This window comes from Plecotus auritus (genome assembly GCF_963455305.1).
Source record: "Plecotus auritus genome assembly, chromosome: 4".
NCBI classification, from domain to species: Eukaryota; Metazoa; Chordata; class Mammalia; order Chiroptera; family Vespertilionidae; genus Plecotus; species Plecotus auritus.
In genome coordinates this window covers 166,363,036-166,388,657 of record NC_137775.1, presented here as the reverse complement: position 1 = coordinate 166,388,657, position 25,622 = coordinate 166,363,036, and the positions used below count along the sequence as shown (strand labels likewise).

The following is a 25,622-nucleotide window of genomic DNA, read 5'->3' as shown; positions in this document are numbered from 1 at the left end:
TGTATTTTCATTCTGAAATAAAAGGAAAACCAAGAGAATCTTATCTAGAAAACTGTATCCTGTTGGGAAAAAATGATGACCAAAATACTAAACAATGAGCAAAGAGAGAATGTCCTTCAAAAACGATCATGTGGGTTCCTGTGAAGTAATTAAAATACATGGCCAGCCAGTTCTTCCAGGAAACATGAAACTGTGAGACCACAGGATCACTTTTAAAAAACCACCAACGGACCCCAAAACTTCAGGCTCACACAAAATGGATGCCTCTACCAGAAAAAGAAAGTGCGCAAAGAAACAAACAGACCAAACTCACAAACCAAATCAAAACACCACTTCTCTTGGCCCAAAAGAGGTGTTGCAAATTGGGTACAATCGCTGGAAAACATTATTTGCAGCTTAATTGGGGATCCTCTTAAAAAGCACAAAGCACTCTGTACTCATCTTAATTTCTGTGGCTACTATTAGAATAATACTCGTGATGCCTAAATGATGCTATCTTTATCTGTTTCTATCATGGTCAGAAATTCAAAATTAGGCATATACCCTTTGGGTGAACAGAATATGTATGGTGGGTCTGTTTGTTTGTGTGCATTAACCAAGAATGTATCAGGATTTTAACTGGAATTAGTTAATTTAAAACAATTAGAAAGAAGGTTACAGCAACCCAGGAATTGAACATTTGCCTCTCTAGAAACGGGGAAGTTTTGCTAAGTAAGACCCGAAGCCACATGAAAGGTGCTCTTTGTTGCACGACCTTCCTCTACTGCTTATTTGCATGGGAGAATCCTCCTAATCCAGGAGGCGCCACCAATAAAGAAGATAATTATCCATATAAAAGAATGTATACATATTCACAGGTTTTGACTGGTATTTGGGTGTTTAAAGCCATGGAAAAAACTACAAGCTTTGCCTAATTCATAAAAGGAGTATTTCCCGACACTGGCATGATTTTTATGAATATCAGCTCCACCTAAAGGTTCTTCCTCATAAGGAGCATTTTAGAAGCACAGCTCTGTACAAAACCACTGTGAAAACACTGAGCGAGCAGGGTGCTCTCCGGAGCTGCCGTTTGCTCCTTTGGTATGTTCTGCCTTCTGGCTTAGTTGAGTCGAGGCAGGGCAGAGAAGGTCACTGTACAGTTGGCTTATTCGTGCAACTAGGTGGATTCATTCTCTCTCTCTCTCTCTCTCTCTCTCTCTCTCTCTCTCTCTCTCTCTCTCTCTCAAAGACCATGTGGCTGTAGCAGGCAACCAGCAAGTTCTAAAGAGCCCCTCTTCTGTGGCTGCTCCCCAGTTCCTTCGACTACAGCTGAGTGGTTTCATGTCCAACATGATATTAGTTAGAGAAAGAAACATTCAATATCTAGATAACAGACAGGCTGGACATTGGTATTAAGGATTAGGAGGTGTTGAGGGATGATAATGGGCCAGAACTAGAAGCAGCAAAAAGCGTGGCTGTATTTGTGCTGTGAAGACTTGAAAGTTAGTAGGATGAGCAGGGAAAGTGGTATTTGCAGGCTCAAGCAGTTCTGTTTATTTATTTGTTACTTATTTGATGTCCAACTATGCAACTGCACTTTATTAGTGGGTAGGTTAAGTGGCAGAGCATTTCCAGGCTGGTCCTTAAACTGTCAACCCTAGCATCTGGCTTACCAACATTTATGTAATTCTTTTAAAATAATTCTATAATTTCAAATTATCCTAGGTACCTGGATTACACCTTGACTCACACTTATGTTTAAGTTGCCAGGTTAACATCTGCCAGTTCCCAGAGCAAATCTGATATGGTGGTGTCAGTACAGTTGTAAGTACAACATTTACACAGATATCATTTCTTTTCAAGAAGTCATATGCCCAAATACCCAGATTTGTCCCTCACACAGGTTTAACATCAAATGGTAAAATTATTGAAATAATTAAATTTTCAGTTCTACTTCTTGCATCAGCAATTGATTTTATATAAGAAGGGTACATTCTCAAAGGGTCAAAGCAGTATTTTGTGCATCTACACTCCTGTATCTCCTGATGTTCAATGCAACATGTCTTTTACATTATATGTAAAATCAGTGTAGCTGATACTTGCATTTATTTTCATGGTGGAGAGAGGGGCACGGAGAATCTCACATGGCACCAATTCAAATAGTCTGTTCTAGTGGTCGGCAAACCGCGGCTCGCGAGCCACATGCGGCTCTTTGGCCCCTTGAGTATGGCTCTTCCACAAAATACCATGGCCTGGGCAAGTCTATTTTGAAGAAGTGGCGTTAGAAGAAGTTTTAAGTTTAAAAAATTTGGCTCGCAAAAGAAATTTCAATCGTTGTACTGTTGATATTTGGCTCTGTTGACTAATGAGTTTGCCGACCACTGGTCTGTTCGAATGTAGAATATATTTGCTAAGCCTCCTGCTTTACAACAAGTTTGCTTATTACCTTATTCTGTTTCACCCAAACCAAACTGAAATTAATTTCTATTGAAAAAGCAAACAGAAGTTAACCATGAGGTGAGGTGATTCAGGACATTGGAAATGGACATGGGAAGATAACCGAGTAAAATTACAAAACTTGGGCAATGTACAAGGTTAAAAAGTCACATGAGGCTGGCCAAGATGGACCCACATTGGTTTGATTCAACAACAGTTGCTCTGGGGGATAAAGATGAGTTTTATTTTATCTCCCACCATCAGACATAAAATTCAGGTTAGATCAGGAGGTGGGGGTGGACGTCTTTTTGAATCTCATAATTATGTAGATAGTTGGGTCTGCTACTTGTTATTCTCATTGTCTCTTTAAACATTACTGCCTGGAAGGAGAAGGCCAGGGAAGGCAACTCGTGTAGCATATCATTGAAATAAAAAGGCAAACATTTCCGCTCTGGTTAAAAGAGCAAAGGAGAGCATTCAGCAAGCCCTTACTTCTTGCACAGTGGTAAAGCCCAGTCAGCTGGGTGAGTTTCAAGTCTCAAAAGTGTTTGTTCTTATATGGATTATTCAGACATGCCTGTATAAATATTTAACAGCTACAGGTAGGTGTCGGCGGGTAAATGTTTAGGGAGGCTGGGGTTGGGGTGGTGGGGTAAAAGGACAGGAAGTATGAACACAGGCTAAATCTGGCTGTGACTTGATGATTACATTCTTGTGGTTTATTTCAAAGTTATTCTCCCTGGGTGAGCTTAAAAGAGAAACCCCTTTCTCCTCCCTCCCGCTTCTCCCCCAAAAAAGTTAGACAGAAAAGAATTTGATGACTGGCACAGGTAGTTTTATTGAAAGTCAATTTTAATATTTGCTACTCTGTGTTGGAACAGGAGAAAAAGGGGAGCAAAACTGAGGATAAGGAAAGAAAAAAAGTAAGTCAGACACTACCTGAATGTGGTGTTCATTAGAAAGGCAGCCAGCAGGGCTTAGGGTTGTGGGGAAAAGTGCGCTGCTATGGGTAAGTGCTACTGACGGTAAACTATTGATTTTGTTAATCTTCTCACCTGTTTTCAGTGCCATGTTTAGTTACGGTAATAGCTAACACAATAACTTTTGATTTTTATTGTTGTTCTGATATTTTCAACATTTAACAAAATGCAGCAGAAATACATGTGGTCAGACCCCTTTTTAGAATTATTTTTAGGAGATATTTCCATCTCGGTTTAAAATAACCTAACCTTTTAACAAAGTAGCTATTTAATTTAGGGTATTCCAAAAGAGTAATCTATCAACAACGATTTAGAAAGCACCTACCGTCTGCTTTCTACTTTAGGCATTCAATAGAAATCCAGGATCTGACTGGTCTCAGGGCCTCACAATCCAGGTAGGAAAATAAAAATTATGAAATAATAAGAGAAGAACGTTGTTTACTTGGGGGTCTATTTTCTCACTTTGTTCCAAAAGGATTTATGGTGCAAAATGAAGGATAAACACACAACAGTGGCAGATGGGACAGATAGCTATTACCAGGATCCTGAGCTAAGCTGATTATTACAATCTGGTACCGAAGAGCTCTAAAGGTCCTGATAACTGAGGGGAAAGGGAAAACACAAACTACCACAAGGAGGTAAGCAGATTTCACCATCTGAAGGAAGAAAGAATATAAATTCCTCCTCAAAGACACATTGTTGGGGAAAATTCAAGGAGGAATTTACCATGTCTGCAAATCCCTGGGAAAGAGACCGGTTTTCTGTCTTGTTTATACCAAAGGAAGAGAACAAGTATGCAGCCAGGTGCTAAATTCTGTGGTACAGATGTTAGGTGCCAGAGGAATTCGGAGATTTGGAGGGTGGCCTGCTGGTGGTTACCATGGTCTGATGTGGTCAAGGAAGGTATTATCTAGAACAGGTGATGGGAACCGCATTGAAAGACGCATAGGCTTTGATAGACGGTAAGGAAGCCAGTCAAGGAGAGGAAAGCAAAACATGCAAGGGCCTGGCTGCGTAAATCGGCACGGAATTCCCGGGGAGCTGGAAAGGCGAGCAGTGGGGACAGCCCTGTGGACTCTGAAGATTTGTCCTCAGGAAGGAAATAATTTTGGTCTGGGAAAGGCAGGGACGAGAACATGTTATGAACGGCCTTGAGTATAGACTTCTTGTAAGTTAAGACTTCTTGAAGCCATAGCTATTCATTGGTTAAATATGTATTGATACAGGTGCAGGGCATCGTGCTGTGCGCTCAATGGATTCGGAGATGTCTAACATTCATGTGACCGTTTTCAGCTTTTCTAGCATGGACAACTGAGTGATGAATACCCAGAATCAAACAGAAGAAGCAGCAGAGTTGGGAGGAAGATCTTGGTTTGTCATTTAAACATGGTACATGGGTGTCTCTGGAGACCACACTCAGGTTAAGAGGGCCGTGGGAATGTAGGTCTGGAATGAAAGAGAGGCTTAAAGTTCTTTCTGAAGAAGGGCTGAGGGCGAGGAGAGAGCGTGAAGTGGAAGGAGAAAAAGACCTGGGCCAGGGGAGAGAAGGAGTAACAACCAATGCAGAAGTCCAAGGTGAACCAAGAGACCGTAACCCACGCTGCAAGAATGGGTGGTGGACAGTCTGATGAGGACTAAGAAGAAGCCAGCGCATTTAGCCATCAGGGCTCACAGATGGTCTTGGGGAGAGAAGTGAAAATTGGTGGAGGGTCGTTGGGAAATGTGGCAGTGGTCACTGTGGATGCATGTTGGCTCTTCAAGTGGTTTGGCAAGCTAATCCAAATTTTGGGACCTGTCTGTGGCATTTTAAGCCATCCTATCCACCCACCACCCACCAATCTCTAAGGGAATCCTAATATCACTGGTGTTTGTGTCCAGCACTACCTTCTTTTTTTCTTAAGAAACCCACTTGCCATTTTGATATAACTTCCCTGACTTTTGGACCATTTCTTATGTAAATTTATATCTCCAACATTCGGCATCAAGCCTGGCAGGCAGGAAGCAGACAAGATGCACTGAAAGTGGGTGATGAAGCAGGTAGCATCTGGGCCCGGTCCCATTTCTGCCTGACACCTGTAAGCAGAGCCCAGAACTTTCTTTGAATTCTTTGGGATTGTGATTCTTTCTTAGTCTCCCCAGGGCTGAACCTCTGCTTTGAACCTCTGCTTTCCTTGGTGGATTTCTGATTCAACATTTTCCTTGTACCTTTTGTTCTTCTAGCATGTTACTTTGGTTCAGAACCTTCCCCCTCATTCTGCTATCTTAAATCAATCTCTGATGAGGGTCATGATTGCTGCCCAGTCACAGCAAAAATCTGAGCAGCCCTAGCCTGTTTGGCTCAGTGGATAGAGCGTTGGCCCACAGACTGAAGGGTTATGGGTTTGATTCCTCAGTCAAGGGCACATGCCTCGGTTGTAGGATCAACCCCTTAACCAATCAATGTGTCTCTCTCACATCAATGTTTCTCCCCTTCCCTTCCACTCTCTCTAAAAAAAATCAAGCCTTAGCTGGTTTGGCTTAGTTGATAGAGCATCGGCCTGTGGACTGGAAGGTCCAGGGTTCGATTCCAGTCAAAGGCACAAGCCCAGGTTTTGGGTTCGATCCCTAGTGTGGGGTGTGCAGGAGGCAGCCAATCAATGATTCTCTCTCATCATTGATGTTTCTATCTCTCTCTCCTTTTCCCTTCCTCTCTGAAATCAATAAAAATATTTTTAAAAAAATCAATGGAAAAATATCCTCAGGTGAGGATTAACAACAACAACAAAAAATCTGAGCATGTTTGTACACCATGGGCAAGGAACCAGGAACAGGGGACTGTTCTTGAGGAGGAAAGTGATATGAAAAAATAGGCTATAGTGACTTGATGGTAGGATATCTAAGCAAGGATTTCCTGTATATTACAGGAATAAAGTGTTGGGAATTAAATGTCTGACAAATGTTATCTCATTAAAAACAAACAAAACTTATCCTTGGACTTAAAACATCCATATGTACCTGAAATGTTTTGTGATACATAAATTTCAATCAGTGTGTGTGTGTGTGTGTGTGTGTGTGTGTGTGTGTGAGAGAGAGAGAGAGAGAGAGAGAGAGAGAGAGAGAGAGAGAAACAAATTTTTCCATTGGATATTCTTAAATGTTTATTTATTTTGAAAAGGGAGAATGGTACATTGACTATAAGCAAGCCTCAATCAAAGTCAGCACCACACAGCAACTAGACATTCTGAGCCAGTGTGCAAGTGCACTCCGAACATGGTAATAATGAAGAAACGGGTCTTTGATTCAGCATCAGCGAAGTCACTTCACATTAGTCACATCACATCAACTGCTCCTACCACTTTCCCTCAACATCCCTGGGTCCTTCAGGGTTCCCCTGCCCTTGGGAGTCATGAGAGGCCTTCAGGCATTAGGACTTGGGTGGGAGTATGTGTGCCTGAAAGAACTTCATGGGAAGCTCATTATCGTTAACTTTTTGTGTCCATAGCCAAGGGTCAACCGTGATAATAAAACATCCTTACCTCTGTTATGAGCTGAATCATGTCAGCCTCACAATTCATATGTTGAAGTTCTAACTCCTAGCCCCTCAGAATGTGACTGTATAAGAAGCTGGGGCAATTAAGATGAAATAAGGTCATATAAATGAGCCCTAATCAATCTGACTGGTGTTCTTATAAGAAGTAGCGGTTAGGACACAGACATGTGCAGAGGGAAGATTCTGTGAAGACACAGGGAGAAGGCGGCCATCTGCAAGCCAGGGAGGGAGGCCTCGGAAGAAACCACCCCTGCCAATACTTTAATCTTGGACTTCTAGCCTCCAGAACGGTAAGGAAATAAATTTCTGTTGTTTAAACCACCCAGTCTGTGGTCCTCTTAGATGGCAGACAAGCAGACTAACACAGCTCTCAAATGAGAAGAGGGGAGCTCCCTTTTCTTGGCCTCTAACGCACACCCACACGGGCACATTTACCCTACAATTCTGCATTTCCAGAACTTCCCCCAGGAGTGCAAGGCAGAATGCTGTTTCTGAGCAGCCACTTCTCTCCTTCCTGAGCCTGTCCCTTGTCCCTTTATAACCAACGTTGGCAGCTCCATCTGGTGCTTTCCTGTGCCTTCCACTGAAAGGGGATTGCAGTGAAGATAGAAGAACACCCCTTTCTGGAGCCTGCAGAGCCTCTTTTTAATTTTCCACTTAGGCCCAGCCAGCATGGCTCAGTCATTGAGTGTGGACCTATGAACCAGGAGGTCATAGTTCGATTCTTAGTCAGGGCACATGCCCGGGTTATAGGCTCGATCCCCAGTGGTGGTGGTGGTGGTGGGGCGGGGCGTGCAGGAGGCAGCCAATCAATGATTCTCTTTCATCATTGATGTTTCTATCTCTCTCTTCCTCTCCCTTCCTCTCTGAAATTAAAAAAAAAAAAAAAAATTCCCCTTTTAGCTTTAAATCCTATCTATAGTTCAGCTATTTTGCTGAGATGACTGGGGCAGGTGAGGCTGGAGAATGGAAATCTACATAGACTTCAATGTGATCACAGTACAAACGGGTCAAACCATTCCATGGACCCAACTACACTTGAACCAGAAATTACAGTTCTGTAAAATTCAGTCACATTTGCCTGAAGACAGAGCTATTTTCCTGAGACAGAAGTCTTCTGCACTGGAGATTTAGAGTTTATGTTGTTTGAATTTTGTCACCCTCTGCAGGCTCAGCCTTGGCTTCGCATTCTTTGAGAAAAGGCAGTCAGAGGGTGAGATGGGGGGTGGGGTTAAAGGGCAGGAAAAGGCCAGGCAAGCAGGCAAAGGAGATGGAGCATGACAAGGGTCCTGAAGCCAAACCCTCTCGTCAGGGGCTGGGGCTGACCTTTCAACCCCAGGCAGGCCCCTGCCAAGCTCTCCGTATCAGCCTCCTCAAAGGCTAATTACTGCTGAATGGGTTTCTGAGGTTGGAAAATTTTCAAAGAATTTTTGAATAGATTTCTACAGTTCTTTTCTCCTAACAATAGGATCCATCAAACAGCCAGGAGAAGGCTCTATTTAAAGGCACCACCGGGAGAGCGGAAGACTGTGTTTGATTGCCAAAGTGACTAATTTATTTTTACACAGTATTAATGATGCTACAATAACCAATATCTATAGCCTGGTTTTGACAGTTTATCACAAGGGTTCCCATTGTTTAAAAAAGAAGAAAAAGGAGGGGGAAAAAAGAAAGTACGAAAGAGAGCTTTTTATTTTGCTACATTTCCATTTGTTAACAAAACTCCCCATAAGCAACACCAGAGGTCATTAGCAAACAAGCAAAACATGCCTGTCTCCAGAAGAATACAATTCCCTTCATCACGTAAAATACAGCTCCGCCGAAAACCCAAATCATGACAAATCCTTAACATGAAAAATTCAGTGCAGGCTCGAAACCACCTGACTTCACTTTGGGTTTGTGCTCCTTAAAATTACCTAGAAAACACCATAATCTTCTCTTCGTGCGCGGCTGGATGCGGGCCAGGGCCCTGGCTCCAGAGGCAAAGGGCAAACTAAAAATCATGTCTGAACAGACAGCTCCACCCTCTCTCCCAAGTCCACTTGGCCTCGTGACAGAAAGTGAGGTCTGAAGCACATTCATCTTGAGTGTTGGCCAAAACTCAAGACTTTTACAGGACAAACAAAATGAAATCCAAAATGTTATCACTCCTGCCTGAAGTCAAATGGGCTTCAATGACTGTCCTGCATATGGTGAGGAGTTCGCTTTTTGCAGTGTAATAGAGAAGCAACAGAATCGGATTAAAATGTAGTTTTTTGTTTAGGAGAAAGATCCTTAGTTGAGAGTTTAAATTTCAAAGTTATTTTTTATAATCATTTGTGTGTGTGTGTGTGTGTGTGTGTGCACGCACAAGAGAAACAGAGATTGAGAGAGGGATGGAAGGAGGGGGGAGGGAGAGAGGGAGAGAAGGAGAGATTTCTATACCAAACCAAATAGGTTGAGAGTAAAAGACAAAGTACAGAGAGGATGGGAGGGTACAGGGACTCCACTGTGGATGCCTGCTTGCTTGGCATGGATGCCCCGAAGTGGTGGGTAAACTTCTCAATGCCCTTCACTCTCCTTCACCCAAAATGTCAGTTCTTAAGGACTCACTCTCCCCAATGCCCACCCACTCTGACACCCTCACGCTCGCTCACGCTTTGCATGGGTGAGAGCCAGGAGAGGCTGTCAAGTAATTTTTACCTCCTGCTGAGCTAGTGACAGGCTCAGTACAAATAGCTACATTGAGAAAGTGCCTCCGCGCCGCAGATGCCGCGGCCACGCTGCAACAAGACAGTCTGGGTCTGTGAATACCATCGCGGCCCCACTGAGGCAGATTGGTGCTGAAATGGCAGGGCCAGGCGTTGCAGAAGTGGTTCCCCCTCACCCCTTAATCAGAATCCTCTGCTCCAGCCTGTGGGCTGCGTTCACAATCCCCTCTGTACACCAGTCCCTCTGGCCCCCCTGCTCTGCTTCCACCTTGGAGAAGGTACTGCTCTCTCCTCTCCAAACATTCCAGCCCTGTGACCTGATCAAGACCCACTTACCCCTGCCCTGACCAGTTTGGCTCAGTGGATAGAGCGTCGGCCTGTGGACTGAGGCGTCCCGGGTTCGATTCCGGTCAAGGGCATGTACCTTGGTTGCGGGTACATCCCCGGTGTGGGGTGTGCAGGAGGCAGCTGATCCATGATTCTCTCTCATCGATGTTTCTAACTCTATCCCTCTCCCTTCCTCTCTCTAAAAAAAATCAATAAAATATATTTAAAAAAAAAAAAGACCCACTTACCCCTTATGCCCTCTCCACCACCTACATGCACAGCGATGTCTCCTCCCCCGGGGCCCAGCCATGGCTTTCTGACTGTTTAGGTGCTCTGGACTTGTCTTAGAACCTTTCTTATGCATTTATATTTAAATATACTCGCCTGGCCAGCGTGGCTCAGTGGTTGAGCATCAACCTATGAAACAGGAGGTGACAGTTCAATTCCTGGTCAGGGCACATGCTCGGGTTGCGGGCTCGATCCCCAGTGTGGTGCGTTGAGGAGGCAGCTGATCAATGATTCTCTCTCATTGATGTTTCTATCTCTAACTCCCTCTCCATTCCCCTCTGAAATCAATAAAAATATATTTAAAAATATACATACCCTTACTGCATTCCTGAAGTTTAGTTTTCCATATAGAGCAAGACTGTGTGTGTGTGTGGGGGGGGGGGTGCATGTTGTAAAAGTTATATTTTAGAGCAGTTTTAAATTCATAGCAAAACTGAGTGGAAAGTACAGAGAGTTTCCATTACTCCCTTTCCCATCATCCACATTTCCCACAGAGGGGTCCGTCCATCTGTTACACTCCATGTACCTACAGTGACACATCATCGCTATCATTCAAAGTGTGTCATTTATCCCGGATTCACTCCTGGTGCTCATTCTGTGAGTTGGGGCAAACGTACAATGACAACTCTCCGCCTCTGTAGCAGGTACAACACAGTTTCACTGCCCTGTTCCTCTGTTAGAGCGAGGCTTTCAAACAATCCTGGAGGGCTGTGGGTTTAATTCTTGGGGGTAGGCGCCACTGAAGGAGTTCTCTAGAAGTAGTATTTTATAGTTTCTTTTAGGTGAGAGTCAAAAAATTATGTAAACATGCTCTGGGTCCTCTCGATGCCGCTGCCTTAGATTTGTATGTCAGGGTCTAGGTCTGCAAGAGCGTTTTCGATACAGTTAGGGCAGACTAGGGAAAACCAAAACACCTACCACCATGCGTAGGAACTGGCCTGTGTGTCCCAGGCGAGGGTCATTACACAGCACAGCATCACCAGGGAAGTCAGCCTGACAGGCACACTGGGAACACCACTCATTTCAGAGAAACATCATCATCATGTTAAGTTAATGTGGTTCATTTAAATGGTATATGAGGGGGTGTAAATTCAATTTGGAATTTTTGGGGAGCTGTAAAATTATTTGAAAGTTATAGACTATAGCTCATATACATATTTAAAAACATCAGTGGCTTCACATTACCTTTTAGGACGGAATCCTTTTCAAGCTCATATCCTGCTGGTCTACATAAACATGGAGACCTTAGTCGTGTTCCTCACCTAAGCCAAGCTCATGCCTGATTCACAGACATTCACACATGTTCCCTCTGCCTATAATATCCTTCTTTCACTCAACTCCTGATCTAATTTATTTCCATTATTCATGTCTACCCAGTTGTCCCCTTCTCAGAGAGGGTGCCCTAGTCACCCATCTAAAATTTCCCCCCAATGTCCTCTCACTCTCTATCCTGAACCCTGCTTCATTTCCTTCCTAACACTTATCACTATGTGAAATTTTTAAAGTACTATTGGTCCTCATCATTTGTGGATTCCATATTTTCTCATTCACCTACTTTCTCGATTAATGAGTAATCCTAAATCAGTATTTCGAAGTCATTCACAGTCAAGTGCAGAGTGGAGAAAATCGGAGTCCCCTGACACGCACGTGCCCAGCTGAGGTTGAACAAGAGAACGTTTCAGTTTTCACACTGCAAACAAACATCCTTTTTGTGGCCTACTGGGTACCCAATGGTTTCCATTTTTGTGTTCTCCTGCTGCTGATGTCTCTGTTTAAAGTGGCCCCTGAGCCTGGCAGGTGTGGCTAAGTTGGTTGAGCATCATGCTATGCACCAAGGGGTTGCCAGTTCGATTCCAGTCAGAGCACATTCCCGGGTTGCGGGCTCGATCCCCAGAAAGGGATATGCAGGAGGCACCTGATAGATGTTTCTATCTCTCCCTCTCCCTTCCTCTCTCTCTAAAATCAATAAAAACCTATTTAAAATAAAATGGCCCCACAAGCATAATGCTGAGTGCAGTCTAGTGTTCCTATCACAAGAAGACTGCAATGTGCCTTACAGAGATAAATAGGTATGTTATTAAGCTACCTTCAGGCATGAGCCATTAGTTGCAACTCAATGTTAATGGATCATCCATACATATTAAGTAAGGTGTCTTTAAACAGAAACACACATAAGACAAGATCATGTATTAAGTGGTTGATAAAAATGTGGTAACCAGAGGCTCTCAGGAACTTAATCCTATATGTCCCCTAGAAGCAATTGTTTGGTGTTGGCCAATTCACTGTGAATAATGAGAGTCAATTATATTTGAGAACTTTTCCTCCCTTTTTTTTCCTTCCCAACCAGAATGGACAAGCCTGTGAAGTCAGGGACTTTGTCTACCTTGGTTTTCCTATATTCCCAGTGTAGGGACTGTAGTAAGCCCTTGATAGTTAACCAAGTAGTATGTTGGCTTTTCAGATTTAAATATAAGGAGTGTTACCTGGTTCTCTGTCTGTAAGTATTTACATTATATTAGAATGAATAAAGCAAGACAGTGAGGTTGACAAGGACATTTTTCCTTGAAAGAAGTTCCATTCTTTACTTAATTTTGAGTAGAGATATGTATACTATGCACCCATTTGAGCAGGGACCATGTCTTATTTCAAGGCTTTGGCATGAGGTTAAAAACACATTAACCTCTTCTTAAATACTGGCTTAATGAATACAAAATGGATCAAGTATACTAGTATTTTGATTAGAAGAATAAAGAACATGATACTAGCCTTTACTTACCAGCAGAATGTTAAATAAATTTACACTGTTATCAAGAAAATTAGAAGACAAACCACAGACTGGGAGAAAATATTTGCAAAAGACGCATTTGATAAAGGACTGTTATTCAAAGTACACAAACAACTTTTAAAACTCAACAATAAGAAAGCAAACAACTTGATTAAAAAATGGGCCAAAGGCTTTACCAGACACCTCACCAAAGAAGATACAGAGATGGCAAGTAAGCATATGAAAAGATGCTCCAGATCATATGTCATAACGGAGATGCAAATTAAAACAATGAGATACCACTACGCACCTAGTAGAATGGCCAAAATCCAGAACACAGACAACACCAAATGCTGTCTGTCTAGGATGTGGAACAACAGGAACTCTCATTCATTGCTGGTGGGCAAGCAAAATGGTGCAGCCACGTTGGAAAACAGTCTGGCAGTTTCTTTAAAACTAAACATACTTTTACCATATAATTCAGCAATCATGCTCACTGGTATTTACCCAAAGGAGTTGAAAACTTATATCCACACTAAAACCTGCACACGGATGGATGTTTATAGCAGCTTTATTCATAAATGCCAAAACTTGGCAACAACTAAGGTATCTTTCAGTAGATGAATAAATAAATAAACTATAGTACATCCAGACAATTGAATATAATTCAGTGCTAAAAAGAAATCAGTTATCAAGGCATGAAAAGGCATGGAAGGAATGTAAATGCATATTACTAAGTGAAAGAAGCCAATCTGAAAAGCCAACATACTACTTGATTCCAACTATATGACATTCTGGAAAAGGCAAAACTATGCGGGTAGTAAAAACATCAGTGGCTGCCAAGGGTTAGGAGTGTAGGGATAAACAGGCAGAGCAGAGTATTTTTAGGCCAGTGAAAATATTCTGTATGACATAAGGATGGATACATGTCAATATACATTTGTCCAAACCCATAGAATGTACAACACTAAGAGTAAACCTCAATGTAAACTAGGGACTTTGAGTGATTGTGAAAAATTTGCAGTTATTATCTTCATGCATGTTTTGCAATGATAACATGTAGGTTGATATGTAAACATTTATGTGTTTATATGTGTGTACAATTGATTGCACAGAAGAGCAAATGATCAATGGAGTAGAAAAAAGGTGATAAATGGAGAATCCAGTTGTCAGAAATATCAATAAACAGAGATGTCTTTATAGGTCCATGGAGTATTCAAGTCATTGGGTGCCTGAACGAAGATTGAAATAAATTTGCAATAAATATAAATATAAAACTCCTGAATTTATCTGATCATTAATCAGCAATATAACTGCTAGAGGCTTAATTTAGTTTATATGTAAATGGTCAATAAGATAATCAGCCTATCTATATATATAAAAGCCAAGGTGACCAGACGACCAGCTGGTAGCTATGATGTGCACTGACCACCAGGGGACAGACGCTCAATGCAGGAACTGCCCCATGGTGGTCAGTGTACTCACACAGTGGGCGCACTGCCCAGCTGACAGACAGGCGCCAGACGCCGGGCTCATGGCTGGTGAGCACAGCTGTGGCGGCACAAGCCTCTCCTGTGGATACTCCCTCTATGGGGCCGGGATGAGTGGGAGCAGCGCAGCACCCAGCCCAGGCTCGGGGTCCTCCCCGGCCACCTGCCGCTTTGCGCACTACTTCATGTTTTGCGAGATCATCGTGGACAGCGGGCTGGAGCCTGACAAGCTGGTGGGTAAGGCTGGGCTGTGGTGGCACGGAGGTGCACTGATCCTGCAGGCCAAGCCGAGGGACCCCACTGGTGCATGAATCTGTGCACTGGGCCTCTAGTATTATAAATGAACCATTTACCACTCTGACTAAAACTGTGGGGAATAGAGAACCAATGTGAAATATGACCACTAACCTAAAGAAGCTCAGCTCAGTGGAAAGAGGAAAACAATTAACAAATAAATACAATAAAAGACCTTAACATTATATTGTATTCATGTTTTAGATTTTTTTGGTGTTGATTAAAATTATTATGAGAATGATTTTATGACTATAGAGTGATATATTATTAGACCTGATGAAATGGTAAGTTATTCCAGCATCTGAGTCCACTACTAAATGGCAAATTAAAATAGGCAGACAGTTCAAAATATTAAAACTATTGTTTTTTAACACACTGATTTCTAACTGACTCAATTATAAGCAACGTGAGTGGAAGATATCTGGGGCTAAGAGGATGTCCACATCACCCCTCTCTAGACATTGGTTTTCTTTTCTGTAAAATGAGGGCATTCTCTGCAAAGTACTCCTCAGGTTTGCTTTCTGTGACTTAACCAGATTTTCTAGTTGTCTTTCTTCATCCCCACACATGGACTTCGTTTCTGTAAAGGGCATAAAGAGTGTCTATAGAAAAATAAGTGGCATATTTATTTAATCACTATTCCCCGTGGTGCTGGCACTGTACCTGCCTTCTTGGAGAGCTCCTTCCATGGTTTTCAGAGCCTGACATGCCTCCATCTCAAAATACTGTTTCTGGGTGCTTACGTTTTCCTTCCTTTCAGTCCCTTTCTCTCTAGATATCGTCAAGTATACTCATCCCCACTCCTACTGATTTTATTATTACTTACTTGTTTGACATTATTAGTGGGAGTGCAAATGGGAAAGATAGAATTTATAACTTGTGGGACTAATCGCTAGATGCTTGTCCAAAAGGGTTGAAAACCTTGGAATGCAGGTTGAGGTGTTTGAAATGATTAGGAAAGCAAGGAGAGCAACGTCAGAGTTTCCAGACATCTGTTCCAAGGAATACCGTTCTCTCAGTGTTCTTGGGTCAAAATGAGCCCCATTATCCACATAGGTTTTGGGATCTCAAGCCATATATCCAGGCTGTTCCTGAAGAAAACATTAAATGGTCTCCCTGCTAAAGATACTTGTTTAACTCTTTCTGTATTGTTTTAAAATCATGGAACTGCTTTTAAAAATGCCAGTTAAGATCCCACAGTATACAAATACTCTTTTATGTTGTAGTATAAGGCGATGGCATAATGAAAGGTGTATTTTAGGAAGATTATCTAAGATAATAGCAGGAAGAATGAGCATGGGGAGACACCAACTTCGGAGACTGGTAATAACTGTCACAAACTTGATAACAAAGACACAGCCCATTTCTGCTCTTTAAGAGCTATTTTCTTTTTTTTCAAATGGATAGACTCTTTTTGGAGTAGGGTATTCTTAAGAGAAGAGAATGACTGTTCTAGTTTATTAGAAATCTAGATTAACATAAAATACTATAAAAGGAAGAAACAAGATCACACACATGCAGACACTCACTGACATAATGACACACTTCATTTGGATGGTCCATGGATTGTCATGTTAAAAAAAAAATGGTCTTAATAGCAAAAGTCAACTCATTGATTGAACTTTGTAAAACGGGGGGTTGGGGGAGTGGGTGTGATTGAGGGAGAGAAAAAGCAAATCAATCAGGCATAAAGTAAGTTCCATAGGTGGGTGGAAGCCAAGAGTCTTAAGCAAAACCCTCCTGGATTAGTGACCCATTATCCCTCTTAATGCACTGGGCCTGGCAGAGTGGTAAAAGGGAAATCTGGTTTAAAATTTAAGTTTTTAATCATGAAAGAAGTTCCTAAGTGAGAAGGAAACTGACAACTTATAAGAGCCTTCTTCTTACTTTTGACTTGGGCTTAGTTCAAGCCAATGAACCAGGGGACAGGAGAGAAAACTATTTCACTCCACTGCCAATTCCACAACATTCCTCTCCAGAAACTTCCACAGAGCTGGTGAGCTTCCAGTAGTAAACACTGAGGTCTGTTTCCCCAGAATTTATGGGAGGGCCTGTTACTCCACTTTGGAAGAAAAAAACGAGAGTTTTCAATGATTAATTATACTTATTTTTTCTCTACAAAACTCTTATTTATTCCTTAAAGTACTAGAAGAATGAGGAAAATCTTTCAATTTTTATTGTCCCAAGTTGATAAAGTAGTGATTTTTCCTAATGGTCAAACTCTACTCATTCTATATTGTTTGTAACACTGGCAAAATAGCATATATTAGACACATGATAAAGAACAAAGCAATATACTACTCTGAAAAAAAGAGCATGTGAATATATGCTAAGTAGTTAAAGAAATGTGTAGAAATTGTGAAAGTAATGGATATTAGAATATACCAAGAAAAAAAAATCCTTACATAGGCTTTCTTAATATTTAAGGCAAATGGGAGTATCTCCATTTTCTTGTCTTGCCATATTTAAATCCCCTTTGCAAAGTCAGGACTTGGGTGGGAGGGAGGACAGGTGTGAAGAGACTAATGGGGCTCTGTGTGAGGATTAGAACAGTGACAAGTTTGTTAGCAAAAGGATGAGGAAGGGAATATGGGTATATTTTGCTCACAAGTTTAAAAATAATTATAAGTTGATAAAGAAAAGTCCAGCTGAAGATACGATGGAGGAACAAGTAAACATAAAGCCAACAGAAAGATCACATGAGACAATTCTGCAAGATCCATTCAAGATGGGGGTCACGTGGCAGTATACTAGTATTTACAAAAGCATATTTAGAATTATGACATCACTGTGAATCACATGAAAATATTCAGTTGAATGCAACTTCTATTATTTATTTTTATCATCAATATCATTGTAGTCTTTACCATCATAATTGAGCATCTGAAAATTTAAGAGGAATAGTGAGTTGGGAGGGAAGTTTCATGAAGGATTGCAAAAGTGAACATTCTGGTCAATCAAGATGCTACCATTGAATGTGTTAGAATTTTGAGTGCTCTTTAATAATCCAATCAACCTATGTTGAGATAGGAGAGATCTATGGGATATGTAGAGTTAATCCGGAATGCAAGTATTGCTGGTGATCTGATGAACCAGTCATCAGAGGTAGAACATTATGCTAACTAACACTGTGCTTCAGAATCCTGAGGGGAAGGTGAGATGTCTTTCCTGCCAGGTCTTACTCTGTGTGACATCAAAGAAGAAGCAGTGAGGCCCCACTTTAGAATAATCTATAGCCCTTTTCATTTTCAAAAGAAAGTCTACACTCCATTGAACAGCATCAGACTGCCTTTCACCATCTGGTCCCTTTTTTGCCTCCAGAGACGTTTTTCATTATTCCCTTTTGGTCATCTTGTACCCATTGCTCCAGCCCAACTAAACCACTTTAATATCAAAATAACAATCGCAACAATAAAGATTTTTAATAATAATAGTATTGCCACTTTTTTCACAGTGCTTACACTGTGCCTGGCATTGTTCTAGGAGCTTTACATATATTAATTCACTTAATCTCCACATGTATCCTATATTTTAATTCCCATTGTATAGATGAATGAACTGCAGCACGGAGAGGTTAAGTAATTTTCCTAAAGTCACAGAGCTGGAGTATCAACTATTCCATGTTTCTGTTTTTTTAATATTCTTTTCCATTCGCTTAAATGCCCTTCCTTTCCTCCCTTTACCTAACTCTTTCATACTTCAGCGTGGATGTCACCTACTTTGAGAAGCTTTTTTAGAACATTTCCCTCTCCATCCCAACTATACTGCTTTAGTTCAAGTTAGGAATTTCTCATATAAACTATGGTTTAGAGAAGAGTCAAGCCCCCTGTTACTGAAGGGAACCACATCCCACAAGAGACAGAGTTTCCCAGGGATATCTTTAGAAAGAGCCTTCCTGCATGTAACTAGGCCACAGTGTACCAAGTGGTAACTGTCCGGAGCCTCTTCCCTTGCTCACTTGGACAAATACTACTCTCTTAAGTGGAAGGGGTGGCTAAAGACACATACTATGTGCCCAGCTCTTTAGAGCATTCTCACAAACTAATGGGAATTCTACTCATCTACTTTGTAAGAAAAATATTTAGGAGGCCACTCTATTCCTGCCTGGATTGTTGCCTTAGGTATTTTTCCCAAAATTATAGCTTCTTAAATATTTCTTAATAGAATTTTAAAAGCTTAACCTCAGTTTTCTAATCATTATATTTCTAAATTATGGCTATGCATTTTACTGCTCAAAACCACTGCTAACTAAATATTTGCTACAATATTTCTTTAATATATGTGTTTTGTTTTAAAAACCCAGGGATTATTTGTTCATGTATTAATTCAATTATTTATTCAGTACCTACCAGGTGCCAAGACTGTAAGGTACTGGGGAGACAGACAAAATAATATGGGCCTACTCTCAAGGATCTCACAGTCTTATGGGGAAAGGGTGAAACTTCTACATATACTAAATGTGATTCATTGGGCAAGACACAAGTATTTTTATTACATTATCTATAATATAGCCATGTTTAACATTTCAATACATAATCATTTTCAATGAATATGTTTAAATATAATAAGTAATGTTTTTCCTTAGAAACAAAATTTTCCCCTTTCTTTTATTCATAAAAACTCAAATTATCATTCCTTTCTAGTTGGTAAGAGGGGGAAAAAAAATCAGCCAAGATAGTCATCTTATATTTTACACTTGGCAGAGGATGTAAAACTGAAATAGATAATACTTATTATTTATTGATTTATAGCAGTTGCTTGAAAATTGAAGATTATCTTTCTAATTTGTACAAAGTTATCCCCACTGAGTCACTTAGAAAATTGTGTTTTCAGACTCACTGTTTTGTTAAAAGACTAGAGGACCAAGATGCATGTGAACTGCTAGGACAGATTATGCAATGTCAAGTCGTAGTTGGAGGAAGTCACGGATTTCCATCAACCAAAGGTGTGTCCTGAAAGGTTTCTGGATGATCGGACCCCAGGGTGCTGTCCAGGATCACCATCAAATACCAACACATGGGGAAGTCAGGCCATATACCTGACCAGTCAACATAAAGGAATGGAATTTTAGGGCCAAAAGTTCTAGTACAGAAAGGATTTGGAGGATATGATCAATACGAGCAGAAGAAACATGAACTCTTTGAAGCTGAAAGGAAGGGACTGAGCTGGCAAACACACGAAGAGTATCAAGAACCTTAATCCTTGTGAAGCTGTACCAGGACCAAAATCAATATTAACCCAATGTTTAATTGGAATCCACTGAAACTTTCCAAACTGGATGCAATGATCAAAAGCCCAAAGACTCATAACTTGTCCAGCCACTAAGCTAAACTACAGCACAGGAACAAAATTATCCCAAACCTCAGCAAACAGAAGAGCTGAGTGGAATAATGAATATTTTCATCCAGCCAAGAGTTCATACTTCATTTCTGAGCGTCAACTCCAGCATTTCTTGATGGATGCAAAATTTAATGTGCTAAGATAGAGTAAAAGGTAAAGCTGGTGCTCAAGAGAATTTATTCAGGCAATGCATTCTTAAATTTTTAAAAAGGATCACCAAGGATAGACTTTTAAGTATGCAGCTTTTTACTGTGCACTTAAAAATAGTCCCATGGATGTATTTAAAGAAGGATGTTCCAAGGGACTAATCAACATGATTGAAACAGCAAAATGACAATAAGGAAATGACATGGGAACAGGCAAGATGGAGGTTGGGGCAACTTTTGAAGGAACAGGTTTAGTGGTAGCATAGGGGTACAGGTAGACTGTAGGAGGTAAAACTGCAGTTTGGTGGGAAAAGTCAGAACAAATACAGGATGGAAAAGGGACATCAAGGTCAAGGGTGGGTGTCTGTGTTTTGTTTTGTTTTCAATAAGTTGGAGGGAAGGGGAAGTTGGGCATATAGAGATGGGAGGCCTCAATAGGTAGAGGACCTACAATCTGTTTTTTAGAAATGTCTATTGATTTTTAGAGAGAGAGCAGATAGAAACATCAATGAGAAAACGATGGAGCTACTGCCTCCTACTGGGGATCAAGTCCATAACCCAGGTATGTGCCTGACTGGGAATCAAACTGGTGACCTCTTGGTTCCTGGGTCAACACTCAACCACTGAGCCACAGGGGCCAGGCTAGAGGACCTACGCTCTTTATCTTCCCCACCCTGCCCCCACATCTCAATTAACACACATCTGACTGTTCTACTATTCATTTGGACTCTTCCATGTATTGCCTATATGCTAAATAATCAACAAAACAATACTCTTTTCTACACATGGTTCTATTTGAACTCTTTATCCACTAAAGCAAGGGTCATATAGTTTATTTACTTTGCTTGCATGAAGTTAAAATAAAATATATTGATAATTAAGGTGATGAAGAAAGTTTCTATCACTATAAAAATGGTTGTATTATTATAATTAAAATAAAGCTATGCCTTTAATTATATTGCCTTAAGTTTCTGACAAAAAAGAATCTGCCTCTATTACTAAAATACAATTATTTATTTTCTCTTATTCAGTCAAGCTAACAAAACCAGAAAATAAATCATTTTAAAATTTCAAGGTTCTATAATACTATTACATAGGTTAATTTTCCACCAATAATCAGTGTGGCTATTTGATGTTCAAGAACTAATCCAGTCTTTGGGGACTATTCAGAAGCCCAAACCTCCAAAATATTCAGCATTATATTCTTCCTTTAGCCTTTCCAAATCAAAAGTTCTGTCTAATCTTCATGGAAAATTTAAATAAAAACCATATATGAAGGTATTTGTAATATTACGTTTTCAAATCACAAAGAGAATTGACAATGACTGCATTTTCTCCAAATATACTTTTTCTATTAAACTGTAGTGTTTCTAATATCCTATGTAGAGAAATTTTATTTTTTAGTCTTGATTTTAAAACCACAGTTCTCTCTTTTTAAAACAGTGTGAAGTGTTATTGTCAATCACATTACTTATGCAAAGTGCATGGATATGAACTTTCCTCTGGGCTTCAAGATTAGAATCATTTCACTCAATATGCTAATTCCAGTATAACATTCTCCCTCAGAAGACAGATTTTCTTTCCTAATATTTTATCTCTGTGTTAGATATGTGAATTCTTGGTCAGTGGAATGTACAAAATTTTCCTGTTGTTTGGCTTTCCTTTAACTTTCCTTTGGTTATCCTTTTTGAGCTATACTTATTTTTATGCATAAAGTATCATATTGAAGCCACATTTTAAATTTGACTTCTGACTAGTTCAAAATATTATTTCTCTCAGCACCAACTCTTTCTACACTTTGAAGGATTCTTCCTTATGTTATTTGATTTGCAATCTGCTATTATTTGAATGTTTGTGTTCCCACCCCCCCCCCCAAAAAAAAAAATTCTTATGTTGAAATCCCAATTCCCAAAGATGAGAATAATAGGAGGTGGGGACTTTGGGAAGTGATTAGATCATGAGGGTGAGGCCCTCACCAATGAAATTAGTGTCTTATATGAGACTCCAGAGATCCCCAATATCTTCCAGAAGAGGGGACACAGTGAGAAGGAGTTGGCTATGAACCAGGAAGAGAGCCATTACCAGAACGTGGCACCTTTATCTCAGGCTTCTCAGCCTCCAGAACTTTGAGAAAAAAATTCTGTTGGTTATAAGCCACCCAGTCTATGGTATTTTGTTATGGCAGTCTGAACAGACCAAGTCATAATCTTAAGTGTGAAGGTATCCCTACCTCAATTACCCAGTATGCCTCCACTAACTTTCTTCAGCTTTGTTTAAATGATCAGAGGACTCCAAGATACTCAGTGAGTTTAAAATAAAGATTACTAAGGTAGCCATTTTAGTCAGAAGGGACTAAAATATAATTATGCATCTCATTTTTTTTCTCTGCTCTGCACCTATCTGAAAATTCTTTATTGTCAACAAGACTAAAAAAAAAAACAAAAAAACCCAAAAGCCTTATTTTCCACTATTTCCAAATCAATATTTATATTTTCACTTTTCCCTTTTATTCAAATAAAGGTTATTTTTAGTCATAGTCTTGCAGAAGTGATTAGTAATTTTTAGAGATGGTGCCACCATTTCCTTTAAATTTTATGCATGTTCAGATTAAGATAAGGAGAAAGACTAGTCAATGTTAAGAGTATCAAGTGTGACCACTGTTCCCAGTATATCACCACAAAATGTCATGATAAATTTGGGGTTTCAGATATACTCACAGTACAACCCCCTCACCAGAGCAAGTAGGGTATTAATTAGATCAGGAAACCTGGTTGGGGTGTGGGACACTGGTTTTCAATTTCTTGTCTGAACCCTGAACCCTAGTTCCCAAACACAAGACCTCTGACTTCACTGAGAGGAGAAAGAAGGGACCCTCAAAACAATGGAAGTGTCCCACTTAGTTCTGCCAGATGGGGAATTTGAAATAAAACTTCAAGTTGGTTTAGAGCACAGCTCTCTAAATTTTAGCAGCGTCAGGATCATCAGGATCACAGATTGCCAGGCCCCACCCCCAGACTTTTTGATGCAGAAGGTCTGGAGCGATACCCAGAAAATTTGCATTTCTGATTAGTCCTAGGTAATGCAGCCCATGACGATCAAGGGACACACTTTGAGAACCCTCTATCTAGAATTATAGAGAAGTAGTGCATCTCCCATACCTGAATTTGTAGACCTGCTATAGTCATTTGGGGACAGGTTGTGGGCAGCTTTAAATGTCAGATTCAGGAGGTTTCTGAAGACCTAAGAGATTCAATGATGGAGATTTCACACAATTCCTAGTGCTCCTGTACAAGTTAAATTAGATACCATCTGTAAAAATGCATCTTTGATATTTAGCTCCAATTGCTACATAAGTCTGTGGTGTTCAGACATCCTCTGGAGTCAGGGCCATGTCCCATCTCTTGCAAGACCTGGTCTAAGCCTTTCTCCTCTCCCTGCCACATCCCAGCTCCCATCAGTGTTAGCAGATAAGTGTGCTTCTGACCTCAATGAGAAAATAGAGACCTTCTCTTATTCTCCACTTCCCCTACACTTCCATTTAGCTAAACCTATCCATAGTCTTTCCTCCAGTCTTAGCTGTGTCCTGCCTCTTCTCCCCACCCATCCCCACATGGACACCTGATATCACCTTTCTCAACTTTTCAAACCACCCACTATCAATCTACAATTTTCATTGGCTCCTTCTCTGCAGGCCACCAACATGCTCAAGTTTCTCCAAAAGTATAATAACCAAATCCTTCCTTGGTCCAGTTGTCCCGCTAGCCATGCTCTATCTCCTTCCATTCATAGCTCAGTGTCTGAAAGAGGACTCTGTATTTTCTGTGCCTGCTGTCTTCCCTTCTCACTCCGCAAAGACAGAGCCGCAATCTGTCCCTACTGCTCCATTGAAGCTTCTCACTGAGGTCAATGCCACCTCCCTCTTGTCTTTCCAATCTGTGTAATCCTTCCAAACATGCAGCATCAGTAGCTCCAAGACTGTGCCCTGGTCCTCTTCAAATTCACATTCTACTCATAATTTTCTCCCTTGGACTAACTATATGCTGATCACTGTCATAACTATATTTTTAACTCATTCTTGCCCCTGAGCTCCAATATTTTTTATTATCTTTTAGGAATTTCCAGACATGCTCCACACTGCTAATTTTCTAACTCCATTCTCAGCCTCCTCCTCCTCCTCCTCCTCCTCCTCCTCCTCCTCCTCCTCCTTCTCCTCCTTTATTTCCTGTTTCCATCACTGGCACCACCATTCCTTCACTCACATGACTAAAGCAGAAATATCAGAATCGTCATTGACTCTCCTCACAAATCAAATCAATTGATCACCATGTCTGCAGGATTCTTTCAGACCTGTGTTCTCTATACAAGCCACGTCCCCACCCCTGCCACTGCCAAAATTCTGGATGGTCAAACCAGCTTTATAATTGGAATTCTTGTCGCTAGGCTGTTTTTCATACAGCTAGGAGCCAATTCTGTCCTCTTTACACAGTTCCTCTCCATTAATACCCATGAAGTACAAACAAAAAGAATCCCAATTTTTCTATTTCTTGAGCTGTTACTTATAAATTTCCTTTTCTATTTTCACTTTTCCTGTTTGTTTCCTAAATATTCCTCTTCCTCTGAATTGTGTCTTAGCATTTCTTTTAAAATCCACTCCTTGGAGTGTACTAATCACTGCTATTCTGTCCGCTAATAAGTGCATACCTACAATCCAGTGCTTCTGACCCACATACCAAACTGCCTGCCGAAGATGGCGAACTGTGCCCCCAGGCACCTTAAATTCCTGCCGCGCAACACTCTTCCCTGAAGTGCCCTTCCTGGCGTTCTCCATTGCAGTGAATGCTACCACAAATCTCCAGTTGCCCAGTCATACACCTGGGTTTTGTCCTGACTTCCTCTCTCACCTTCCTTGTATCAAAATCAATTGCCAGTTTTTGTGGCTTCTATATCCTAAATGGTTCTGAAATCCATCTACTTCTCTGCATCTCAAACTACTGATCTAAGCCACTGCTCTCCCTGCACAGTTACTGCAGCTACCTCCTAGGTGGATTGTCCTTTATCATGCTCCTGAACATGGTCAGAATTACCTTTGAAAACACAATAATACAGTGCCATTTACTAGCTTTAGTCCAAAGACTAAAACACAAAAACCCCAAATCAAAAAACAAAACCAAGTCCCAAGTCACATTTTTTTCCATAGGTGAATATGGATGTAATGAAGGCTACAAAGCTTAGGGCAATCAACACCAACCTGACAGCACAGGTTACCTCTGGGGAGAGGGGTGGGATGATAAGCCATGAAGGGGGTGTCATACTACGATAGTAGATGGGATTAGTGTTGGTGAAGGAGAACTTTAGTTTT

General features: G+C 40.8%; 1 protein-coding gene across 7 annotated transcripts in view; it reads right to left on the bottom strand.

The window, feature by feature from the left end:
* DYNC1I1 (dynein cytoplasmic 1 intermediate chain 1) overlaps nucleotides 1–25,622 on the bottom strand; it is a 283,693-nt gene that overhangs the window by 27,337 nt on the left and 230,734 nt on the right. The window lies entirely within an intron of this gene.